We start from the raw sequence: 13,456 nt of genomic DNA on the forward strand, positions 1-13,456 counted from the left end.
TAAACCTACCTAGGGAGACAAAAGACCTGTATGCAGAAAACTATAAGACACTGATGAAAGAAAATAAAGACGATACAAACACATGGAGAGATATACCATGTTCTTGGATTGGAAGAATCAATATTGTGAAAATGACTCTACTACCCAAAGCAATCTACAGAATCAATGCAATCCCTATCAAATTACCAATGGCATTTTTTACAGAACTGGAACAAAAAATATTAAAATTTGTATGGAGACACAAAAGACCCCGAATAGCCAAAGCAGTCTTGAGGGAAATAAAACAGAACTGGAGGAATCAGACTCCCTGACTTCAGACTATACTACAAAGCTACAGTCATCAAGACAATATGGTACTGGCACAAAAACAGAAATACAGATCAATGGAACAGGATAGAAAGCCCAGAGATAAACTCATGCACCTATGGCCAACTGATCTATGAAAAAGGAGGCAAGGATATACAATGGAGAAAAGACAGTCTCTTCAATAAGTGGTGCTGGGAAAACTGGACAGCTACATGTAAAAGAATGAAATTAGGACACTCCCTAACACCATACACAAAAATAAACTCAAAATGGATTAAAGACCTAAATGTAAGACCGGACACTATAAAACTCTTAGAGGAAAACATAGGAAGAACACTCTTTGACGTAAATCACAGCAAGATATTTTTTGATCCACCTCCTAGAGTAATGGAAATAAAAACAAAAATAAACAAATGGGACCTAATGAAACTTAAAAGCTTTTTCAAAGCAAAAGAAACTACAAACAAGATGAAAAGACAACCCTCAGAATGGGAAAAAGTATTTGCAAATGAATCAACGGACAAAGGATTAATCTCCAAAACATACAAACAGCTCATGCAGCTCAATATTAAAAAAACAAATAACCCAATCCAAAAATGGGCAGAAGACCTAAATAGACATTTCTCCAAGGAAGACATACAGATGGCCAAGAAGCACATGAAAAGCTGCTCAACATCACTTATTAGAGAAATGCAAATCAAAACTATAGTGAGGTATCACCTCACACCAGTTAGAATGGGCATCATCAGAAAATCTACAAATAGCAAATGCTGGAGAGGGTGTGGAGAAAAGGGAGCCCTCCTGCACTGTTGGCGGGAATGTAAACTGATACAGCCACTATGGAGAACAGTATGGAGGTTCCTTAAAAAACTAAAAATAGAATTACCATATGACCCAGCAATCTCACTACTGGGCATATACCCAGAGAAAACCATAATTCAAAAAGACACACGCACCACAATGTTCACTGCAGCACTATTTACGATAGCCAGGTCATGGAAGCAACCTAAATGCCCATCGACAGACGAATGGATAAAGAATATGCAGTACATATATACAATGGAATATTACTCAGCCATAAAAAGGAATGAAATTGGGTCATTTGTAGAGACGTGGATGGATCTAGAGACTGTCATACAGAGTGAAGTAAGTCAGAAAGAGAAAAACAAATATCGTATAGTAACACATATATGTGGAACCTAGAAAAATGGTACAGATGAACCAGTTAGCAGGGCAGAAATTGAGACACAGATGTAGAGAACAAACGTATGGACACCAAGGGGGGAAAGTGGTGGGGGTGGTGGTGGTAGTGGTATGAATTGGGAGATTGGGATTGACATATATACACTAATATGTTTAAAATTGATAACTACTAAGAACCTGTTATATAAAAAAATAAATAAAATAAAATTCAAAAATAAAGGCATGAAGGAATACAACTGCATGGAATAGAATATATTCCCATATGACTGTAAGACAGAGTCCAATCAGTGTGAAGAGTAAAGGATAATTCTGGAAAGGTGGGTTGGGGGGGCAATTCAGAATTGATAATCATCACCACAACTCACTTTTCCCTGAGCACTCACTGTGCGCCAGGCACCCTAACCACTTCAGAAGCACAGGCGCACTTCCACCTCACAACAACCCTGACATTGCTATCAACCCCATTTTACAGATAAGGAAAAAGGAGGCACATAGAACAGAAGCAATATCCAAGGTCACAGAGTCAATAGGTGGTGGAGGCTAAGAGTCCAGCTTCAGAGCCCAAAGGGCGGGTCCTTTTTTAACAGACAAACTAGAACATGGGGAAAGACAAATTATGCTGAGCTAACACAAAGGTGAGGGGAGAGGAGAAAGGGAAGAATTGACAGGATTTAACAGCTCATCAGATTAGTGAGAAAATCTGTGAAACACAAGGAGGCAAGAAGAACGCTGAGGTCAAGGAGCAAGTGCCCAGAGGTGGACTCCTGCTATTAACAAAGATCAGCAAGGCAAGAGTGGGTATAAAGAAAGGGGAAGGGGGGATTCAGAAGACAGAATTCCAGATATTTCCCTGTTCATGCCTCTTAACTGGGTTAAGAGAGTAGGATTTAAACTGTAGAAAGGCATTTTGAGACAAATGGGGTAAATGAACACAGGCTGAATATTAGATGACATTGAGGAATTATGGTTAATTTTGTTGGGTGTGCCATTTGGTATAAAGGTTATTTTCTATAAAGTCCTTATTCAAAAACGATGCACACTGAAGTATTTACAGGTAAAATACCTGGGATTTGCTGCAAAATACTACAACAGAGAAAACTAAAAGAAAGAGAAGAGCAGAATGTTAACAACTGCTGAAGCTGAGTGAGAGGTACAAAGATGCTCTATCAGTATTCTCACTAATTTTGGCTGCATTTGTAAAATTTTCATAATAAACTTTAAGTGTGATAACTCCATCTCCTTCTATACCCCCAAAAAAGGAAAGGAGAAAAAACTTTATGGGGGTGGGGGTAGGGGTGGGTGGTATGTGGACTTCAAACACTGGTCTGATTCCAGCCTTCTGCTGGTGTCATTAATGTCACCATTACTGTTAGGGGCTGAGACCAATGATCAGGAGAAAATGAACATATATTTTATCTTTATCAGCATTAGATGTATGAGACAAACGTGAAAAATAGAGCAGCTCCTTTTAAATTTTCATTAAAACTTTGAAAGTTTTAATAGCTCCAAAGTAAAAGTTACTTAATCCTCTACTACACCATTTCCCTCTCTAGAAAATGAGAATTCAACTACCTAATGTGCAAGGTGACTGAGAAAATAAAATATGGCAGTGAATAGAAAGCACACTGCCAACACAGGTCTACTGCTAACAAAACAGTACTTTTCACCATCGTTGTTTTGGCAGCACTCTAAGGCCCTGAGAATACAACAGTGTGAATGTATATGGAGAGAAACAATGCAGGACAATGCAGGAGCAACTCCGGAGAAGATAGAAAGCCCTGAATGAGGGCACAGGAATGTGCCCCTTCAAGAACAAGCCTGGCTTCCTGGGAGACCACCTGCAGCTGTGCCGCAAAGGGATTATGACTTTGGCATAGGATATCAAGGACACACCCTCCATTATGACCAAAGACAAGAACACAACAAGGAAGTGGTACCCATCTGAGGCAGGGCTGCCAGGCCCCTAGGAGTTCCCTCCTCCCTAACGGGCAGTGCCCTCTGGATGTGAGGGAGCAGAGTGCTCCAGGGCAAACCTGGTACAACAGAAGTGGTTCTGGCCTCAGGATTCTCTCCCAGCACAGAGAGCAGGCTGGAAACCCCCAAGCCTGCAGATGGCTTCACTAAAGTAAGGTATCAGAACCAGGTATGGAAGGGAAGGACAATACGCGGGACAGAATCAGTGTATGGGTTTTAGAATAAGCCTTCTCTCATGTCATGCTGATGTCCAGCATGACATTAATCTTCTATGTGCCTATGGGGGTTATTGAACCCTATTGAAATGAACGTCATATTAGCATGTACCAGACACCCGTTTTCCCCTTTCCACACTCCCAACAGCCCCAGGAGGTTCAGTACCTTGCTTAAAGTGACTATGAGAAAGAGGCAGACCTGGATTTGAACTCTCTCTATGGAGGGCGGGGCTCCCACAGCAGGCCTGGGATAGGCCCCGAGGGAAAGGCAATGCCCAAAGAGATGCACACCTGAGGTTGCAGATTTGGAAGAGAAAGATAGGGCTCTTATTCGTAAGTGGTGAATCTGAGCGATGAATCCAGGAGACCTCACGGCTACTTCTGTGTATATTTACAACGTTTTCATAATGCAAAATTTAAAATAAAACTTAAGTCTGGACGTCTTACCACCCACTCCTCTCTTCCATCCCCAGTAATTCAGGGAGTCAGCCACCAGCCCCCTGGGGGTTGAGGAAAGTTCCCTGCCCCGTGGGCTGCACTCCACTTGCTCCACCCCAAGCTCCTGGAACAGCCCCAGCGCCGCAGGAGCCAGACAACTTCTGGAGTCGTAGATCTGGGCACAAGGACGCCCCACACAAACCCGGGGATGTCTGACTCCCACCAGGCCCTTCCAACTCCCCCAGGAGCCTGCGGGCCCCGATGCCGCTGACCCAAGTCGTCCTCCCCACCCCAATCAAGGCAAGTCTGGGTGTTTGCCCAGGCCAGTCCTTCCCCCAAAATCCGGGACATCGAGGCCAAGCGGCGCCTCCATCACCATGGTTGGCACCACCCAGCCGCGCTCCCCAATTAAGACCCAGGAAGGATGCCCGAGCCGCGCGCCCCAGCAGTGGAGACGTCTGCTCCGGGCGAGGGGTACTTATGTCCTCCAAATCACCTGCACCAGTCCAGACCCCTCCGGGACAGGACGCTGGCTCCCCAGCACCGCCGGACAGCACGAGACCCGAGACCCAGCCCACAACCCCTACTAGGCGGACTGCGTCCGACCCCGTCCGGAAAACAAACCTCAAGGAACCCGCGGACAGGGCAGACCAACCCCGCCTGCCCTCGCCAAGGTTTCCCAACCCTCTATCCCCGGGACTCAGCGGCCATGGTCGGGCTTGCTCACCATGAGCTTTAAAAGATGGTCACAATGTCCAGAAATACAACAGCGCGAAGCGGAAGTGCGATACCCACAATACCTCTGGGAGGGACTACAATACCCAAAATGCTCAGAGGGCGCCGAAGCTCAAGATCGTACTCGCCAGATCACTGGTGGGCGCGGGACTACATTACCCACAATGCGCCGGGGGCGCGGGCACATTTCCCCACTGGACCCAGTTGTTGAGCTCCAGTACGCCTCCCTTCTGCTCCGCTGGAACCCGCGCTCAAGATACATAATTACAGCCACTTGGGCTCTGGGAGAAATTGTGGAAAATTAGATAAGTAAAGTCTAGTAAAGTGACTTTCAGGTGCATTAGAAGGGTGGTTCAGGTGAGCACTAAAATCTTTCCTTTTTAACTTGTGGGGTCCTCTTAGTTTTTAGTCACCTGGGTGTGTACTTGTCCTCCATACTGCAGATTCACCCTAGTGTTTTTATATTTAAATAACAGCGCGTAATGAATGAACTTCTAAAATATGCCAAAGGTCCTGGCATTTTTCTTTCTCTTTTTTTTTTTTTTTTTTTGCGGTACGCGGGCCTCTCACTGTTGTGGCCTCTCCCGTTGCGGAGCACAGGCTCCAGACGCACAGGCCCAGCGGCCATGGCTCACGGGCCCAGCCGCTCCGCGGCACGTGGGATCTTCCCGGAGCGGGGCACGAACCTGTGTCCCCTGCATTGGCAGGCGGACTCTCAACCACTGCGCCACCAGGGAAACCCTATTTTTCTTTTTCAAAGAGGAAAAATTCTGAAGTTTATTAAAAATAATAACAATCAGAAGAAAAAATGAGGAAAAACTAAGCATGAAGACATTTAAAGCTACAGTAACTAAAATTAAAATTATTTTACTAATACAAAAATCGCTGATTAGATGTAACAGAATAGGAAGCTTAGAAACATTTCAAAGTATTAATAAACAGGGCTTCCCTGGTGGTGCAGTGGTTAAGAATCTGTCTGCCAATGCAGGGGACACAGGTTCAAACCCTGGTCTGGGAAGATCCTACATGCCACAGAGCAACTAAACCTGTGTGCCACAACTACTGAACCTGTGCTCTAGGGCCCGTGTGCCACAACTACTGAGCCCACGTGCCACAGCTACTGAAGCCCGTGTGCCTAGAGCCCATTCTCCACCACAATGAGAAGCCCATGCACAGCAGAGTATCTCCCGCTTGCCACAACTAGAGAAAGCCTGCGTGCAGCAACGAAGACCCAACGCAGCCAAAATAAAAAATAATAATTTATATTAAAAACGTATTAATAAGCAGACATACTCTTTTTCTAGGAATTTGATGAAAGTGTTTTCAAATTACTTCCTATTTACTCAAAATGAAGTAATGAGAACCAGATTTAACCTCTTGCCTAAATCAACTTTAAAAAAACAAAATATATGAAATGACAGGTTTGAAGACATCGGACATAAGACAATGAAGAGCAATGAACCCTGAGAAAGAGGTAAGAAACCAGATGAGACTTTGAACATCACTAGATGGAGAGAAATTTCAGGCCACAGGACAGAGAAGGGAAATCCAAGTGGAGGGTCCTCTTCCTCAAGTGTCAGTTGAGTGCCAACCAATGTGCACATGTGCAACCCCCCAAGAAAGAAACTGAAAAAGATTAGAGAGAAATACCGTGAGCTCACATAGGGCCAGGAATAGTGCCTGCTCCTGCCAGACAGTGGAAATCTTCATAATTCACATGGTGTGGAGTAAAGAATTCTCACAAGAATTTTGCCTCAATGACAGGGGCAAAATTAGGCCTAAATGCCTGATTGAGAGAATCTTTATGTTAAATTTAGGGGAGAAGTGTGTCAAATATGTTTCAGAAATCTTAAAAGTCACTTCCATTTTTATATGAATCGTGTATGCAGAAATATACATATTATATAAAAACATTTTGAACAAACTAGGTTCAAGATTTCCCATAAAATGAGCAGTAAATTTAATAAAATTCACTTAAAATAGCATTTGCATATATTTCAACACCACAAAGTAATTCTAATATATATCTGGATGACTATATTGATGATATTATCAAAAATGGTGATAAATAATAAAACCCAGTTTGCTCTATTATTAGCATTTTAATGTGAAACTATAATAATCAGTGTGACAGTAATGCAAGTCAGCTGAAAGGAACTAAAGGGAAAGTCAATACAATGGAAGGGAGAGAGGGAGGAAAATTGAGAAAGATGGAAAACTTCAGTTTGGAAAGTGAGAAAAAATAGTTATTTGGGGAAATTAAGCTAGCTCACAAAACAAACATAAAAAGAGAAATCAGAGATCTAACATGAAATATAAGTGATTTTGAAAACCATCTTGTGGTACGAAGGTCTCTGCATGCATTACACTGAAGCAGAGACCATCAAGAAAAGAATGCCTCAAGAGAACAGTGTCAGGACAAGTATGCTCATGCTCATTGGTGGATATCTCTCTCATCTGTCTGGGTTGAAATCCAGCTGAAGTGACTGAGTCTGCTATTGAGAGAGAAAAGGGACATTTCTATAAACATTATTGGTGGCTTAAGCTTTGAAACCACAGAAGAAAGCTTGAGGGACTACTATGAGCCATGGGGAAAACTTACAGACGCTGGTAATGAGAGATCCTGCAAGCAAAACTCAAAAGAGTATTTGGTTTTGTAACTTTTCCATCCATAGATAAGGTTGATGCTGCCATGGCTGCAAAATCTCTTTCAATTGATGGAAGAATGATTGAGCCAAAATGTGCCAGAGAGGAATCTGGACAACCTGGCACTCATGTAACTGAAAAGCTGTTTGTTGGTGGAACTAAAGAAGATACCAAAGAACATCAGCTTAGAGATTACTGCAAGGACTATGGAAAAGCTGATGTCATTTGAGATGATTACTGATAGGCAGTGTGGAAAGAAAGGAGGCATTGACAGTCTGGAAAGAAAAGAAGCATTGGGTTTATTACTTTTTTTTTTTGGCTGCGCTGTGCAGCACATGGGATCCCTCATCAGGGATTGAACCCACATCCCCCGCTTTGAAAGGGCAGAGCCTTAACCACTTGACCACAAGGGAAGTTCTGGGTTTACTACTTTTGATAACCATGATCATGTGGATTAAACTGTACTGCAGCAATACCATACCATCGGTGGTCAGAAGTAAGAAAGGCTTTATCTAGACAAGAAACACAGGAAGTCCAAAGTTCTAGGAGTGGCAGAGGAGACTTTGAGGGATTCGTGCAGAGGCAGTGAATTTTGGGACCAGGATCATGAGGCAAGTGTAGAGTAGGATCTGATGGATATGGAAGAGGACATGGATTTGGGGATAGCTATAATGGGTATGGAGGAAGATCTGGAGGTGGCAATTTTAGAGGTAGCACAGGTTATGAAGAAGGAAGATGAAGATATACTAGTGGAGAACCTGGATCTGGCAGCCGGAGGCGAGTAGTGGGGAGGCTACAGAGGTGATTATGACAACTATGCAGGAAAAATTTATGGAAGTAGAAATTAGAATGTTTTTAGAAGTTATAATTAGCAACCTTATATCTATGGTCCAGTGAAGACTGGAAATTTTGGTGGCAGTAGGAACATAAGAGAAACTTACGGTGGAGGAAACTATGGTCCAAGAGGCAGTGGCACAGTAAGGGATATGAGGCAGGAACCAACACTCAACTTCTTCCCATTTGCCCTGGGCTTTACTGTGTAACTTGGAGAGGACAAGAGCCCAGAAGTAACAACAGGTTCAGGTTATCAAAATAAGAATGTTTAGAACACTTATTATCTCACACATGCATAAATATAGAATGATATGGTAGAAGACACTACAGCAGATATGGGGAGCTGTTTGTGGATGGACTAGATTATTTAATAGCATTACCTTACTATAAAGGAAGGACTGTAAAAAAATGCCTTTGAGATAGTTTCTTTTTGTTTCTTTTAAACATTTATGGGAGTATAATTGTTTTACAATGTTGGGTTAGTTTCTGGTGTATAAAAAAGTGAATCAGCTGTATGTGTGTGTGTGTGTGTGTGTATATATATATATATATCCCCATATCCCCTCCCTCTTGCGCCTCCCTCCCACCCTCCCTATCCCACCCCTCTAGGGGATAACAAAGCACTAGGCTGGACTCCCTGTGCTGTGCAACAGCTTCCCACTAGCTAGCTGTTTTACATTTGGTAGTGTATCTATATCAGTGCTACTCTCTCATTTTGTCCCAGCGTACCCTTCCCATCCCGTGTCCTCAAGTCCATTATCTATGTCTGTGTTATTATTCTGGTTCTGGCTGTAAATTCATTCAAGCAATTTTTTTTTTCTGGACTCCATATATATGTGTTAGCATACAATATTTGTTTTTCTCTTTCTGGTATCCTTCACTCTGTATGACAGACTCTAGGTCCATCCACCTCTCACAAATAACTCAATTTCCTTTCTTTTTTATACCTGAGTAATATTCCATTGTGTATATGTGCCACATCTTCTTTATGCATTCATCTGTCGGTGGACACTTAGGTTGCTTCCATGTCCTGGCTATTCTAAATAGTGCTGCAATGAACATTGTGGTACATGTCTCTTTTTGAATTACAGTTTTCTCAGGGTATGTGCCCGGTAGTGGGATTGCTGGGTCATAGGGTAGTTCTGTTTTTAGCTTTTTTTTTTTTTAACATCTTTATTGGAGTATAATTGCTTTACAGTATTGTGTTAGTTTCTGCTTTATAACAAAGTGAATCAGTTATACATATACATATGTTCCCATATCTCTTACCTCTTGCGTCTCCCTCCCTCCACCCTCCCTATCCCACCCCTCTAGGTGGTCACAAAGCACCGAGCTAATCTCCCTGTGCTATGTGGCTGCTTCCCACTAGCTACCTATTTTACGTTTGATAGTGTATATATGTCCATGCCACTCTCTCGCTTTGTCACAGCTTACCCTTCCCCCTCCCCATATCCTCAAGTCCATTCTCTAGTAAGTCTGTGTCTTTATTCCTGTCTTACCCCTAGGTTCTCCATGACATTTTTTCCCCTAAATTCCATATATATGTGTTAGCATATGGTATTTGTCTTTCTCTTTCTGACATACTTCACTCTGTATGACACACTCTAGGTCCATCTACCTCATTACAAATAGCTCAATTTCGTTTCTTTTTATGGCTGAGTAATATTCCATTGTATATATGAGCGACATCTTCTTTATCCATTCATCCGATGATGGATACTTAGGTTGTTTCCATCTCCGGACAATTGTAAATAGACCTGCAATGAACATTTTGGTACATGACTATATTTGAATTATGGTTTTCTCAGGTTATATGCCCAGTAGTGGGATTGCTGGGTCATATGGTAGTTCTATTTGTAGTTTTTTAAGGAACCTCCATACTGTTCTGCATAGTGGCTGTACCAATTCACATTCCCACCAGCAGTGCAAGAGTGTTCCCTTTTCACCACACCCTCTCCAGCATTTATTGTTACTAGATTTTTTTGATGATGGCCATTCTGACTGGTGGGAGATGATATCTCATTGTACTTTTGATTTGCATTTCTCTAATGATTAATGATGTTGAGCATTCTTTCACGTGTTTGTTGGCAGTCTGTATATCTTCTTTGGAGAAATGTCTATTTAGGTCTTCTGCACAATTAAGGATTGGGTTCTTTATTTTTTTGTTATTGAGCTGCATGAGCTGCTTATAAAATATGGAAATTAATCCTCTGTCAGTAGCTTCGTTTGCAAATATTTCTCCCATTCTGAGGGTTGTCTTTTGGTCTTTTTTATGGTTTCCTTTGCTGTGCAAAAGCTTTTAAGTTTCATTAAGTCCCATTTGTTTGTTTTTATTTCCGTTTCTCTAGGAGGTGGGTCAAAAAAGATCTTGCTGTGATTTATGTCACAGAGTGTTCTGCCTATGTTTTCCTCTAAGAGTTTGATAGTTTCTGGCCTTACATTTAGGTCTTTAATCCATTTTGAGCTTATTTTTTGGTATGGTGTTAGGGAGTGATCTAATCTCATACTTTCACATGTACCTGTCCAGTTCTCCCAGCACCACTTATTGAAGGGGCTGTCCTTTTTCCACTGTACGTTCCTGCCTCCTTTATCAAAGATAAGATGACCATATGTGCGTGGGTTTATCTCTGTGCTTTCTATACTGTTCCATTGATCTATCTTTCTGTTTCTCTGCGAGTACCATACTGTCTTGATTACTGTAGCTTTGTAGTATAGTCTGAAGTCAGGGAGCCTGATTCCTCCAGCTCCGTTTTTCATTCTCAAGATTGATTTGGTTATTTGGGGTCTTTGTGTTTCCATAAAAATTGTGAAATTTTTTGTTCTAGTTCTGTGAAAAATGCCAGTGGTAGTTTGATAGGGATTGCATTGAATCTGTAGATTGCTTTGGGTAGTAGAGTCGTTTTCACAATGTTGATTCTTCCAATCCAAGAACATGGTATATCTCTCCATCTATTTGTATCATCTTTAATTTCTTTCATCAGTGTCTTATAATTCTCTGCATACAGGTCTTTTGTCTCCTTAGGTAGGTTTATTCCTAGATATTTTATTCATTTTGTTGCAATAGTAAATGGGAATGTTTCCTTGATTTCACTTTCAGATTTTTCATCACTAGTGTATAGGAATGTCAGAGATTTCTGTGCATTAATTTTGTATCCTGCTACTTTACCAAATTCATTGATTAGCTCTAGTAGTTTTCTGGTGGCATCTTTAGGATTCTCTATGTATAGGATCATGTCATCTGCAAACAGTGACAGCTTTACTTCTTCTTTTCCGATTTGGATTCCTTTTATTTCCTTTTCTTCTCTGATTGCTGTGGCTAACAATTCCAAAACTGTGTTGAATAAGAGTGGTCAGAGTGGGCAACCTTGTCTTGTTCCTGATCTTGTTGGAAATGGTTTCAGTTTTTCACCATTGATGCCGATGTTGGCTGTGGGTTTGTCATATACGGCCTTTATTATGTTGAGGAAAATTGCCTCTAGCCCTACTTTCTGCAGGGTTTTTATCATAAATAGGTGTTGAATTTTGTCGAAAGCTTTCTCTGCATCTATTGAGATGATCATATGGTTTTTCTCCTTCAATTAGTTAATATGGTATATCACATTGATTGATTTATGTATATTGAAGAATCCTTGCATTCCTGGAATAAACCCCACTTGATCATGGTGTATGATCCTTTTACTCTGCTGTTGGATTCTGTTTGCTAGTATTTTGTTGAGGATTTTTGCATCTATGTTCATCAGTGATATTGGCCTGTACTTTTCTTTCTTTGTGACATCCTTGTCTGGTTTTGGTATCAAGGTGATGATGGCCTCGTAAAATGAGTTTGGGAGTGTTCCTCCCTCTGCTATATATTGGAAGAGTTTGAGAAGGATAGGTGTTAGCTCTTCTCTAAATGTTTGATAGAATTCACCTGTGAAGCCATCTGGTCCTGGGCTTCTGTTTGTTGGACGATTTTTAATCACAGTTTCAATTTCAGTGCTTGTGATTGGTCTGTTCATATTTTCTATTTCTTCCTGATTCAGTCTTGGCAGTTTGTACATATCTAAGAATTTGTCTATTTCTTCCAGGTTGTCCATTTTATTGGCACAGAGTTGCTTGTAGTAATCTCTCATGATCTTTTGTATTTCTGCAGTGTCAGTTGTTACTTCTCCTTTTTCATTTCTAATTCTATTGATTTGAATCTTCTCCCTTTTTTTCTTGATGAGTCTGGCTAATGGTTTATCAATTTTGTTTATCTTCTCAAAGAACCAGCTTTTATTTTTATTGATTGGTGCTATTGTTTCCTTTATTTCTTTTTTGCTTATTTCTGATCTGATCATTATTATTTCTTTCCTTCTGCCAACTTTGGGGTTTTTTTGTTTTTCTTTCTCTAATTGCTTTAGGTGCAAGGTTAGGTTGTTTTTTTGAGATGTTTCCTGTTTCTTAAGGTAGGATTGTATTGCTATAAACTTCCCTCTTAGAACTGCTTTTGCTGCATCCCATAGGTTTTGGCTCATCGTGTCTCCATTGTCATTTGTTTCTAGGTATTTTTTTATTTCCTCTTTGATTTCTTCACTGATCACTTGGTTATTAAGTAGTGTATTTTTTAGCTTCCATGTGTTTGTATTTTTTACAGATTTTTTCCTGTAATTGATATCTAGTCTCATAGTGTTGTGGTTGGAAAAGATACTTTATACCATTTCAATTTTCTTAAATTTACCAAGGCTTGATTTGTGACCCAAGATATGATCTATCCTGGAGAATGTTCCATGAGCACTTGAGAAAAATGTGTATTCTGTTGTTTTTGCATGGAATGTCCTATACATTTCAATTAAGTCCATCTTGTTTAATGTATCATTTGAAGCTTGTGTTTCCTTATTTACTTTCATTTTGGATGATCTGTCCATTGGTGAAAGTGGCTTGTTAATGTCCCATACTATGATTGTGTTACTCTAGATTTCCCCTTTTATGGTTGTTAGTATTTGCCTTATGTACTGAGTTGCTCATATGTTGGGTGCACAAATATTTACAATTGTTATATCTTCTTCTTGGATAGATCACTTGATCATTCTGTAGTGTCCTTCTTTGTTTTGTAATTGTCTTTATTTTAAAGTCTATTTTGTCTG

The 13,456-nt window shown here is 40.9% G+C and overlaps 1 protein-coding gene and 1 pseudogene across 2 annotated transcripts in view; one reads left to right on the top strand and one right to left on the bottom strand.

The window, feature by feature from the left end:
* ZNF169 (zinc finger protein 169) overlaps positions 1-5,001 on the bottom strand; it is a 49,873-nt gene extending 44,872 nt beyond the window's left edge. Inside the window, exon 1 of one of the 2 annotated variants that reach the window (XM_060301146.2) lies at positions 4,864-5,001. The gene's annotated coding sequence lies outside the window, so the exon portion shown is untranslated. Of the gene's footprint in view, positions 1-4,760 lie in introns of both variants that reach the window. The other variant, XM_060301149.2, reaches the window with a different exon arrangement.
* On the top strand, positions 4,865-8,414 carry LOC132597533 (heterogeneous nuclear ribonucleoproteins A2/B1-like; annotated as a pseudogene).
* The last annotated feature ends 5,042 nt before the right edge of the window (positions 8,415-13,456 follow it).

This window comes from Globicephala melas, chromosome 6 (assembly GCF_963455315.2).
Source record: "Globicephala melas chromosome 6, mGloMel1.2, whole genome shotgun sequence".
NCBI classification, from domain to species: domain Eukaryota; kingdom Metazoa; phylum Chordata; class Mammalia; order Artiodactyla; family Delphinidae; genus Globicephala; species Globicephala melas.